We start from the raw sequence: 14053 nt of genomic DNA, 5'->3' as shown, positions 1-14053 counted from the left end.
ATACAAATGGGAAACACAAATAATCAGACAGTACCAGATAAATGTTGCCAGCTACCTGCCAGGTGACTAAAACAGTGTTACAAGGACTCAGAGCATCTTTCAGCAACATTAACATTCATTGAAAAAATACCTCTGTTCATTCCTTCAAATAATTACCAGATCTCTGGGTAATAACAGCATATTTATTAAAGTCAGAGTCAGTATTACAAATCTTTTTACCAGTTGTAGTACTGAGCTGGAAAAAACATGACAAATTGTATGCACTGGTTTAGATTTGTTAACATGAAGAAAACACGTTTCAGAAGCTGAACATTTATATGCAGATGACAATTTCGCACTGTGACACATAAAAGTATCAAATCCTGCCAGGTGATATTTGTAGTCAGCTCAGACACTTTTCAAAAAAAGCACAGACTTTTATAGGCTCAAAAGTTAAATCCATCCAAAATAAAATTGGAGGTACTGTAAAAACCACACATAAATTTAAACTGGTGACAGCACCTGCAATCTATTCATATGAGGAAATAAGTTGGTACTGGATATTCAGTACCCGCCTCCAGCCCTCACCGCAGTAAAGAGCAGTATGAGACTACTAATAGCTACAACTGAGGATGGCTATGGAACACTTCCATTATCAGTTGCTGGGGAACAGAAGTGAAAGAGTGCTATTGTGTTTGTGTCCTGCTTTGTGTCTTTCCTAAGCAAGTAATTGGTTGACAGAATGGAGGACTGGGCAGACCCCTAATTTTAACCAGTGCAGTTCTAGTCATGTCATTATCAAAAAAATTAAATTAAATTAACATTCCAGGTTAAACCAAAACCTGGGGAGCAGATTTTCTCAAAGATTTCTCCCCTTTTCAAAAATAAATTTTAAAAAAGGTGAACACATTTGTGGAACAGATGCTCCCACCATGATCCCCTAACTTAAAAGATGGGCAATCTGTGATGTGAAACCCTGGGTTTACTTTCCTGGGATTACTTTCTGATAGCAATTGGTTCGTATGCCTGGCAAATGCAATCTGGTCTTCTCTTGGCGGTCCAGTGGGCTAAAAGGGAAGCACATGGACATAGAGGAGTTTATTATATGAGGGACAGGATGTCATTGTCCCATCTGTGTCCCGTCCTTCCCAACCGATTGTGGGAAGGACTTTCACACTGTACTTGACCTGGCCGGGAAGCGCCAGTGAAAGTGATCGAATGAATCACTTTCCCATGAAAGTGGGCTGAAAAGCACTTTCAGCTGTCAGTGAAGTGTCATTCTGCTGTCATTTGCCATCATTTTGTATTAACGGAAGAACCCGTTAAAATCATGACTCTGAATGACAGGAACAGTATACTTTCACGTGAAAGTGTTTAGAGTGAACAATTTCACTTGGGGTCATGGATGGGATAATGACGGGGGAGCAATCCCGTCTCTATCCTGTCCCTCTGTGATAAACTCCATAGAGAAAGAGCTTGTAGTGGTGGTGGAAGAAGTGGCCCAAGGACAGAAAGAAAATGTATCCTCCTGCCCTCTTTGGGATGTGCCTCAAATCACCACAGGGTTCAGTCCTGCCAAGTACTAATATGTGATTCTCTACAGATTTCCTCTGACAGCCGATGACAGAAGGAACGTTGGCCAGCCCTGTTTGATAGTAGAAGTGCTCCAGAACAAGCCTCTTCACATCCCGTCAGCAACAGATTTTATTCACTTTTTATTTGTTTTTCTCACTCAACAATCACTGAGGGCCCCTCACAGGAAATTCGCCTTGTTTGCCTTCAGTGACATTGTCATGTAGCCAGATCTGATTGGCTGTGTGACTGTTGGGGAAGGAGGTGAAATGGTATTGAAGCAGCAGCCAACTGAGGTGGGAAAGAGCAACAGACTGGCATGAAAAGGATAAGCTTCTCGGGGAACATTAAGTAAACATTTTGTACATGTAACCCCTACTTCTGCTGATGCTGAAAATATTTGCTCCTCAATATTTTGTGCTTCTATAATAATGTATTCAACCATAGTTATCTTTTCTTATACTATTCCATAAAATTCCAACTATGCTGAATTGTACTAAATAAGCAACTAAAAATATGAAAGAAAAGTAACTAGGCATTTTTGATACCTGCAGTAGAACTGAGCAGAAGGTAATCTGGATCTGCTTGTAGATTTCTGTACAATTGGCAGTAGACCGGGAAGGATTTCTGACACACAATTGCTTAACAACGACAACACCTAGAAAACTCTCCTCCACCCTAAATTATATTGCTGAAATGAAGAATCCTTCAGATTACCATGATTTTTGTGCAGAAGGGCTATGAGATCCACGCACTTCTGACACTCAAAACAATTTCCTGGATTCAGAATTCTGTAAATTCAAAATGCATGGTTTTTGTACTTGGCCTCCTTTGATGGATCTCATGGTTCAGTAAAGTAGCTCCTGCAAGCTTAAAGGCTGTTGGGCCATATTACAGCATTAATAAATATTTCTTCTTATAAATCCTGAGCAAGCTTACTCAGAACTCAGTGAAATGAATGGAACTTACTTCTTAGTAAATGTGCATAGGATAACACTGAAAGTTAAAGTGGGCTTGATTTATGAAAACAGTTTCTTCCTGTTGCAAGTGATTTCAAAACTGCAGATGTATTTGTAATAAATCCAGTCAAGAAATAGTCTTGCTTTATTTGCAAGTGTTGAGACAGGGGATTACCATAGGAACATCAGAACATATCATCTTACTGTCTATAGCAAAAGGAAGAACAAGGAAATGATAGGGCCGCTGTGTATATGTGTGTGTGTGGGGGGGAGAGATGGCAAAATGCTAACAGGGGACATAGGAAAGACTCGACATTTTATTTGCTTCTGTCGGTGTTCAACCTGGGGAAAATGGAGCAAATGATACAGTGGGGATATGCAGCACAGAATAAGTACAGAAGTAGTAGAGGAATACCTGGCTGCTCTAAATGAATTCAAGTCAAGGGTTAGATGAATTACATCTAGAAGTAATTGCAGAACCATTGATAATCATCTTTGAGAATTATTGGAGAACAAGAGAAGCTCCAGCAGACTGGAGGAGGGCAAATGTTGTCCCAATCTTCAAAATGGGGGGAGGGGGGGGGGAGAATCCAAACAACTGTCACTCAGGCAGCCTGGCATCATTATAAGAAAGGATTGTAAAACAGATCATGAAACTGATGGTATGAAAACACTTAGAAAGGAATGCTATGATCACTAAAAGTCAACATGGGTTTTTCAAAAAACAAATCATGCCAGTCTCTCTCTCTTTCTCTCTTTTGAGAAAGTTACAAGCTTGGTAGATGAAGGGAATGCTGTGGATGTAGCATATCTTGATTTCAGTAGGGGCCTTGAAAAGGACCTCCACGATATTCTTGCAAAAATGCTAGTAAAATGTGGGTTAGACAATGCAACTCTTAGGTGGATTTGTAATTGGTTGAGAAAAGGGTGCTCATCAAGGCTCCTCTTCATCCTAGAGAGAAGTGACCAATGGGGTGCTCCAGGGTTCTGTTCTGGGCTCAGTGCTATTCAGCTTCTCTTTCAATGACTTGGATGGTTGGGCATGCTTATCAAATATGCAGATGATACCAAATTAGGAGAGGTAGCTAATACTCCAGAGGACAGGATCAGAATTCAAAATGACCTTAACAGATTAGAAAGCTGGACCAAAACTAACAAAATGAATTTTAACAAGAGAAATGTAAGGTACTATACTTGGGCAGAAAAAATGAAATGCACAGATGTAGGATTTTCCAGAGGAGGGTGACTAAAATGGCAACAGTTTTGGAAAACTGCTTAGGGAGCTGGCTTTATTTGTCTGGAGAAGAGAAGGTTCATACATATTCATATGTATGAATATCTGAAAGGATGTCATATTGAAAATGGAGCAGGTTTGTTTTCTGCTGCTCCAGAGAATAAAGCTCAGAGCAAGGGATGGAAACTACAGGAAAAGAAATTCCATCTTAACATTAGGAAGAGCTATCTGATGGTAAATGCTGTTCAACAGTGGAACATGCTGCTGCCTTGGAGAGTGGCAGAGTCTCATCCTTTGAAGGTTTTTAAAGAGAGCCTGGATGCCCATCTCTCAGGGGTGTTTTGACCATGTATTCCTTCATGGCAGGGAGTTAGAGCAGATAGCCCTTCATGTCTCTTTCAACTCTATGAATTAATGATAATACTGTTTTAGCATTTCCATACTTAATTCTACCCAAGGCCTTTTATCAGGTGCTAATAGAAAAATAAGTTTTAGGTCACAACAGCTGGGACTGTTTTAAATATCACAGCTGTCAGAATTTGAGAATAACTAATTTGAACATGGCCACTCTGTTGAGAATGTAGTAAAATGAAAATACAACTGACCTGTATATACTATCTTCTCTGCCAGCCAAACTTCCGGTATGATTGGCAACACCACTGCACAGATATCTAATAACAGGTTTCAATTTTTAGTCATGCTATGACAATGTTGAATGCATGGAATTTATTTCCCATATGAGGCAACAAAAAGGTTCATTGTAGTAACAGTGAAAATTATCTGTTCCGCATATACTTTTAAATTATAATTACAGAAATAATGTTAGTGAAAGAAGATGAGTTAAAGAAAAGCCATTTGTTTATGTAAGTATTGTGAAGCCAAGTTAGTCTATAGATTAAGTAACGGACATAATAAACACAATTAAATAATTTTATTTAATTTTAGAAATTTAGAAGTTTGTGTTAAGACTAAACTCTAGATGTGCTTATATAGTCCAAACAAAAATCATGCCCAGAAAAGAAACAATTTAGCCATTTCGTTTGCACCTATCAAGCCCTATAACTCTTCGGGAAAGCTATAAATCAATTGAGAATAAATCCATAATGTCACTAATTTTCAAGTTTGAAGTTCTAAACCTAGACTCCTAGAGCATCAATGTAATGATTAAAGAACAATGGCAAGAGTACTTAATTTTGAACTAATAACAAAGCCTTTGAGGATTAAACAATCAGTCTGGAAATCATTTTGTTCAACTAAAAAATCTTATTGCTGAGGTACGGATGTGTCACAAATCACACTGATAACAATCTGCATGAGCTTTGTTGTTAACTCCCAATGTCCCCGTATTGTTCTCTGGCACTGAAAATAGGACCCAGTCTCACCTCTGAAAACCTTCACAGTATAATAGCCACAATGTGATCTGGAATGTCCAGGGTTCACATTTTATCCTAGCTACAATATTCAATAAACAGTATGAGACAAGTCTACTTTTAATTCATTCAGCTCTACAATGCGAGGGATAAGAATACTGGCCTTCTAAGAGCTTGTCTACATGTACACCTCATTTGAATTCAATAGACTGGGATCTGGCCACATGTGATGTGGAGAAGTCTGGGCTTTTTGTGCTCCCCTCCCCCAAAAACTCAATGAACTCCACTGAAAAAGGATTCATGTTTTTTACCAAAATATTTGTGAGCATGCACATTGAACATGTGGCTGCTCTGCATGGATTTGCATGGCTGTGTATTTTTGGCACAGGGTCTGCAAATAGATACAAATTTGCACAGGAAAGTGAAGACAATTAAGAACCTATGACAATGTGCAAAAACTGCAGCAATTTGCATAATATGGGTAGGCTGGCCTTAAAAGAAGATTCCTAAGGATTTCTGAGATAATGCATATGAAGTGCTTTAGTTAAGCAACTAATAATGTTGCTTAACTAAATACATATCTGTGTAACAGTTAAACCATGAACAGGTAGAGAAAAATATGAAATATGTAGACAGCAAACAAAGAAGTTCCCAAGCTTTTCTGATGACAGTGGGCCCCTTAAATGTGTTGGAACATCTAAATATCCAAAAAGCGGAATGAAATGTCTCCAAGAATCAAAATATGTCCAAAAAAGTTCTCCTTGCTATTAAAATGATAAAACATGAGCCTTGAACCGAAATAATTTTTACTAACATTATTTATCAATAACACAATAAAATAGTTTTAGTGTACAGCCATATCAAAGGGGAATTGAAAAAGAAAAAAGTAAGTCTTTGTTACTGATTGGGACCTTATCTGAAAAAAAGCCAATAAAACTTGGCTTTGAGGAGTGGCTGAGGGAGCTGGGTATGTTAAGCCTGAAGATGGGAAGGTTATGAGGTGACATGATAGCCATGCTGAAATATTTGAAAAGATATCATACTGAAGATGGAATGGAGCAAGCTAGTTTGCTGATGCTCCATGGGGGCATGGGGCAATTGATTTAAACTACAGGAAAAGAGATTCCACCTAAACACTAGGAAGAATTCCCTGATGGTAAGGGCTGTTTGACAGTGGACTATACTATGTTGTAGTGTGGTGAAATCTCCTTCTTTGGAGACTTTTAAACACAGGCTGGATGGCTATCTGTCAGGAATGATTTGACTGTGTCATGGCAAGGAGTTGGACTGGATGACCCTTGTGGTCACTTCCAGTTCTGTGATTCTGTAAAGCTAGTTGGAAATTGCTAGACTGGCACAGAAGAGCCACAAGAAAGACTGTGGTTTGTAGTGATTTCAGTGGAATTTAAGACTGCATAGTTGCACACTGGGTTCGTTCTCTCTCTCTCTCTCTCTCTCTCTCTCTCTCTCTCTCTCTCTCTGTGTGTGTGCATGTGTGTCTGTGAAACTGGAGTTCTACATGTTGGTTTTTTGGGGGTAAAAATCCCAGTGCTCTCAATTTAAATCATGTTTTGTTTGATTTCAACTAGAGCATGGGAAATTGAATCTATGTATGCCTGCTTACATATCTAGATATATGATATGGGTATTTCTGTACATATGTGGAGGCAGTTAAAGAAACACTAAAATACAAGAAAGCTATAGGTGTGGGTGTCATGGAACATAAACAATTTCAAGGATGCTATATATAGCTAATTAAAACCTTCCAGTGCTAATGACAAAGAAAATTATACCAAGAGCTCAGTCCTGCTCATATCTGCTCAAATGTAAGCTGTACACATATCTGCACAATGTAAGCTCAAGTTTAGTGGGACTTACTGTGAGGTAAATGTTTCTAAGATTTCCACGTAAGTATATCCTGTAGCTGTTTTCATCATGCCCCCCCAACTGTTACAAACAGCTCCCCCAACCTAAAGAATCATAGTAACACTGTATGTTATTCCTCATCTACTGGAATTGTTGTAACAGGTGCAGTGGTAATAATATGCTGGGCAATCAACTTTTTCCCGCTGATCTGTCAGTTTAGCTTAATAATGCCATTAAGAATGTAAACATTTCTGCAATTTATATTTAAAAGTCAATAAAATAATGGGGTGCACTACTTATCCTTTTTAATTTTTTAAGTAATACATTTGATTATTTTAATCATGTCATCCCTTAACTGGATGGGTTTAAATATGCAGGCTACATCTACATGAAATTCCCCCCTCCTTCATTAGAAAACCACTGAGCATTTCTGCCTTGCACACTGTAAAACAGGGATTATTTGGGGAGAAATCAACATATTCTAATTTGGTTGTTTTAAGAAGGAGGCAATACGTGGATGCTATCTACTGTAAGCAAGGAAAGGGACTGTAATTGAACACAAAGGAATGAGACTCTAAACAGAGCAGTCAAATAAAAAAAAGCTCCATAACAGCAATTATTTCTTTCTTTATTTAAAAAAAAAAAAACCAAAACAAAACCTATTCTTCATGCAATCACAGGCAAGTGAAAATGTATTTTTTAAAATTTAAAAAGAGGAGAAAAAAAATGTTATCTCCCAATATATCACCATGACTACTAGTACTCAGGTTTCGCCAGTCTATAATATTCAATAAAATGTCTACAGAGGTGAAAAAGCCAAGCCAAATGTTAGCTTGGATTGTTAACATCCTCTTTGCATTTGCAGGTCAGCTACAATGGAAGCAGCTGGAATCTAACATTCTCCACACTGCCCCACCAATTACTCCAACACTGCCTTCTCTCAGGACAAGTGTAATTTGGTCTCTGTGAAAGCACAGCTTTTGGTCCCTTGAGAATGCCAGCTAAAGACTACATATTTCAGGGGTGTTTGAGCAGAGACAAATCACAACGCTGCTTTTCATCTGTTATCTCTCAAGCTTTAGACCATTCTTGTTTGGCTTGTGTTTGGTTAAATGCCGAAACACACCTCTCCCAGCACAACTAGATTTTATACACTAGGGTATTTACAGCAGCTTCACTTTTGTTTAGGTACCTATTAAAATGGTGCAGGTGTAGAACATTTCCTCTGTTTCAATCTTTATTAATCTTTTGGGTCAACACACTAATAAAACATTCTTTTGAATGGGCATATACCACATATGCATGTGCGTATTACTTTTATACATACACAAACTATCCCAACATGATTTCTGCACAATTTATAACAACAGCAACAACAACAACAACCAGGCAGACTCATAGTCAGACTATCATTATATGTATCATATGCTATTATATCCCTGTGGAATCATTACTATGAAAAGACAGGACTGATGATATTATAAGCGGATCATACCTTAAACACTAAAGAATTGATAGGAACCAGAGGCATAAAGATGCTACTCATGTTAGCAAGAGCAACAACAGCAGACACAAAATCAAACAACCTTAAGTTAGGACATGTTTAAATCTGCAGGAATATGACACTCTTCTGTTTCCTATACATGAGAGGTATACATCTAGTAAACGGAAGATGATAAAGTTGCTTTGTACTGTGTACTTCTAATGCGCTTCTTGTAACTACTTACACTAGGAAGCATAAATCCTTTAGATATTTCACTTCATGAATATACATGGGAATTTAAAAATTATTGCCCCCAAAACGCAGGAAAATATTCTGAGAAATTTCTGATATGCATTTTGGTGAAATACTGTATATTCACGCAAGACTCTAAAACATAAATACAAACATATACATTGTGTAAGGCTCACTCTTGAAAATATGATTGCGATTCATAAGCCTGGATTGCTGGAACTAAAATATTAAAATATGTTTTAGCATTCAGAGAATGTCTAATTTGTGGAAGCCATGCCGTGAAACTAAGTTTTCAGTAGGTCTACAGCAATGTCAATTGTCTTTGTTTGGGTTCTTTCAAATATATTTTTATCCAACATGTATTTTAAGACAGACATTCACCAAGTGCATAGGAAACTTGTCAGAAGCAAAGCTGGGCTGACAGACAACTGTCCAGACAAAACAAATCAGCAGCCGATCCGCAATCTAGTTAAACTGAATTATTAGAATTTAACGCAATGTATCCCCACTGACTGCAGCCAGACTAAATTATTTTAATGCAGGGACACAACTTCCTTGTATTATGGATCAGGCTAGCACTATACCACACTGTTCTGCCATACGTGATGGATTCCTATAGACAGTGCGGTAGCTGTACAAATTAGACAGCAGTGGCATTTTCCTAAGGCTTTCCTCACTAGAAAAGTTTCCTGTTTTGTAAAGGAAGACAGTTTTATCCCTATGAATCTGGACAGCTCTTGTAAATCTTTCACTCTTTCTAAACACAGCTTGGTGTAATATTTTTTAATTCTAGATCCTTGACATACTACGGCAATTTTACTGTAAAGTGAGTATAACATGAACCAGACATATTCTCAAACAGGAAACAAACAGCTCTTCTGCACAATTTCCTTTAGATCACTTGGAAAGGTATGTAAAGACTGTGCTGGATGTAAGTATTTCAGATTACTCCTCTTCCCCACTAACCCCCCCCCCCAAAAAAAAACAACCCAAAATATGTACTCAGATTGTAATACATTTTTTTCCTGTGTCCATTCCCAAAATATCTCTGAGCAAAACAAGCACTATTTACCATTTCAGTGGTAAAGAAATGGACGGATATATTGGATTTCTGCAACCATATTCTAGTTTATACTTATAATGGTTTGGTCAACTCAAAATACACTACAAAGAATGTATGGGCACTGAGCCAATAGAAAGCTGCACTGAAAATGATTTGGTAAACAGCTGTGAGAAATATACGTTAATACAAAATACATATAACATGATATATGTTATGTACAGTTATATATTATGTGGACATTATACATATATAACTTATGTATAACACACATTCAATACATACCTAATACATACAATCATTTGGTCAATGTAAGATATACTACAATGTATATGTACACTCTAAGCCAATATAAAGTTGCATTCAAAATATATCGGGTAAACAGGCTGACTTCTTGAAATACATATAAAGCTGTCAGTTCATCTGTCCATCCATCACTGAATTCAGCCACTAAATACCACAATCATGTTTGAATTTTGTGCCATAAAGTAGCAACATTCATGCCAATATATACACACAATGATTTAATTTGAAAAGGAATTATTATTATTATTTCTACAAACATTTAGATATTCTGCTTTTATCTTTCAGACACATATACAACACATACATATGCAACACATGCAAACACGACATACAATGAAAATCATACACATTTAGCACTAGGGAGAGGCAAATGAAACCATTTTAATGTTAATTAAACTGCATATTCATTTTTTTCTTTTCTCCTTTTTTGATTATTAGTGGGTATTTCGTAGAACTATATATATGCAGTACAGGACATGTGAATTAAGCAATGGATTAAAATGTTTGGAAAAAATGTATGGTGAAGAGAAAAAAAATCTACCAGCTACCTCAGACTGTAAGCATCATGTAAAAAATACAAAATACTTGTAAACTTAAAAATTAAAATACCCACTTACAATACTGTTTTTGTTTTTAAAAAAATGAAATTGTAGCATTTTTGTTAGAGTGAAGCAACTACAACAACATGTAGACTTTTAACGTTTATGTTCCATACGGGTTTAAGCCTCACTGATTTCAATGGGATTTCTTTTACTAAGAGACTTCCTCTGCCGAGTTACTACTTGACATAGTTCAAATACATGCCTTTGCGTGAGACCTCAGTATTTCCAAAATGTAGATGCCGCTATTTTATATTCTTATTATGCAATATCAATTTGAACTATGGGTTAAAGTGTTTTTTAAAAACAAACAAACAAAAATACCTGAATTAAATAGAAAGATATCTGATAATTGTTTATTTTGGTTTTTTAAAAGATTTTTTTACAGAAAAAGGAATGACACTATTATGATTCTCTTTCATGTACATGTCTTTATTCATTTATTAGCGCTGATAGGGGAAATATAATACTATTTGGCCTAGGCTATTAGCAGAAACAATACTATGGACTATTTATCATCATCTACAAACTTTATGTAGTTAAAAAGGTCCATAATAAGAAAGGCAGACAAAGTACAAACACAGAAACTCATTAGCATTCGCTTTTTGTGATTTGATGATTTGACAAGTAACTATTTCCAAACAACTAGTTGGTGTGATGGTTTGACGCTTGTTGGTATAATGCACAAAAAAAGAGCAATTATGATAATTATAGGGTTCTCTATATGATTTAGCACATGCGCATGAGGGTGAGAGCCAATGATGAGAACTTAAAATACTATTAACTGAAAGTTTTGCCACGCTTGTTTTCAGTTCCATTACCTAAATGCCACCTTTGCTGTCTGTCAAGTATGGGACTTGATCAAACAACTCAATTGCTCAAAAATTTATCTGCAATTAGCAATGTGAAAGACTGGATTTAGAAAATGATTTCAGATATGCTATCAGAAACATCTTAGTGTACTGGAGTTTCAAAAGCTTTAAAACAGACGGGGGTTTAGCAGTAGATTTGCTACACAGCATATGTTAAACAACTCAAAGCATGCATTCTTAAAATAAATAAAAAGCATGAAAAACCTAGAATATTATTCGCTAAAAAGAAATAGTGGCACATATATAAAATTTGCGTGTGCGCACACACGCACATATATATGAAAATATTTTACAGGAGAATTTCACAGAAATACATTTACAGAAATGCATATTAATCAGTGTAAAGTGAAATATGTTGCTGTGAAGAAGATGGATGATATGAACAACAGGTGAAAAGCAAAATGAAATGTATGATTTCCTCAAATGCTATAATGCTTTCATTATAAAAAAAGAGCAACTTTAAAAAAGTACTCATTGTTAGATGCATTTGACATTTCAAGAGAAATATTTAAAAAGGAGTTAGGATGGGAGGCTTTATTGCCCACCATTCCCTTCTTCCCATCCTAACATAAATACAGAGAGATCTGAAGTGATTCTGCATTTTTTCCTTTTGTTTATTCCCAAGGAAGACCTGCTTCCGCTGGCTGCTCTCAGTTCAGAGAGTTCAAACTGAATTTAAACAAGTAATTGACTTGTCAAAGGTGATGGGGAGGGGGAGAAGATGAGGAAAAGGAATTTCAAATTATGACTTATTTAAAGAGAAAAGCTCATGCGACATAGTGTGGTGTGTAGTTTCCATGCAAAAGACGGGCAAACAGAATCCAGCATCGTTCCAATAGGCATTCTAAACAATTCATGCACAGTACAAGCTCTCCCTGAGATGTCTGGCGACAAATCAAGAGCTGCACAATGTGCAACCTGAGCTAAAACAATATTGGCCACATAAAAAGGTATCCTCCGGTCCACAAGACAGAAATATCCCCCACTTTCTCACCAAATACCAAGATTCTGGCCTCATCCACAAAGGCTCTATAACTTTCCCACTCTGGGGGATGCCTCGTCCCAGAGTTAAATTAAAGGACAATGTAGTGCTGAGGATTTTAAAATTGCCCTCTGCTGATGCCACCAGTATTTACTCTTCCGCCCACACAATTGCATATGCACACTAGAGTGTGAAGTTTGCTGCTTTCTTCTTGTTGAACACACACCAACAGATTTGTTTTTAATAAATGTCATTTAACAGTTCCTATAAATACACTTCCTCTGACAGTGATCTTGATTTTTACGAGTACCATCCTCCCTTCCTGCCTCCCCCTCCCCTTCCCAAATACAATCCCAACTATTAGCTGGGGAAGGCTTTCTAGCGGAAGGATGTCATGTTCAGCATTTTTCTTTGGTATATCCAACTAAAAAGATGCAATCGCACGGTATTAGAGATATACATATCTCGTGCACATTTTTAGATATTTCACCTTTGATGAAAGTTGCACAACTTGAAGCCTACAATGTTAAAGAGCAACAGCTACATCTCACCGAAACTTACCCCCATTTGCTCCCTCAAAACGATGCTTACATAAAGTGTACTTCCTTTCTGTACATTATACCGCTGTCATGATTCCAGAATACTTGATAGCATAGCTTCCTAATGGCAACATTTGCTTTTCAAAATATTTGCTACTGAACTTTTGAACATTTATGAACTATTTCCGCCTCACTTTACAAAATGCAGAAAATAACTGCTTGTACATAGAAATGCCAGGCGGAAGGAAAATGTACCCAAAGTCATATTGTGTTTTTTAAAAAAGATATATAAACACAAATCGCTTGCTAAATATTCAAACTTCTCTGGATTTTGTTTCTTTAAATGAGTGTCTTTCATTTTAAACCTTACAAAGAACTAACCAAGTTCGCAGCAATTGCTAGTAAGCATAACCTAGGGTGTGTACGTTGGGAGGAAGCCACCCAACTACAGTATTTCAACAGATGTTCATTCATGAGGATGAATTTCTCATACAACATCATGTTGATATACATATAAATATACACAAGGTGCAAGTGTTTGTGTAACACTAACACACATATAGATGGCACAATTAGTTTGCACCACCCCCAACACTGAAATGGGCCTTAGTTAAAACTTAAATAGTACACTTTGGCCTAACTGATTTACAGTTATTGGTATCAGATGAAATGCTGAGAAGTTGAAAGAACGCAGGCTGCAGGCTGTTTTCTCCCTCAAACATCCACATTTTATTATCCTGCTTTTTTCTGCAACACATCTCTTTACCTCAGTGGGCTATTAAAAGATTTTTTTTTAAAAAAAAATCCTCCCTAGCATCTAGCCAGAAAGTGTGTGTATGTGCGCCTGTGTGTGTATACATATATAAAATCAACCACCTTCCAGATGGCAAGTATAAACCTTCTGCTGAGGTTATGCACAAAATACAAGACACATCTCTCCCCCCCCCCCCCTTTACCAACTTCACCTTCAAATAAAATGT

The 14053-nt window shown here is 36.9% G+C and overlaps 1 protein-coding gene across 15 annotated transcripts in view; it reads right to left on the bottom strand.

The window, feature by feature from the left end:
- The window catches only part of TCF4 (transcription factor 4), a 416494-nt gene that overhangs the window by 111987 nt on the left and 290454 nt on the right, over positions 1-14053 (bottom strand). The window lies entirely within an intron of this gene.

Source organism: Sceloporus occidentalis, unplaced genomic scaffold (assembly GCF_023333645.1).
Source record: "Sceloporus occidentalis isolate IW3139 unplaced genomic scaffold, rSceOcc1.0.p SCAF_1, whole genome shotgun sequence".
Lineage (NCBI taxonomy): Eukaryota > Metazoa > Chordata > Lepidosauria > Squamata > Phrynosomatidae > Sceloporus > Sceloporus occidentalis.
Note: the sequence above shows the minus strand (reverse complement) of the source record. Positions and strands in the feature narration are given on the sequence as shown.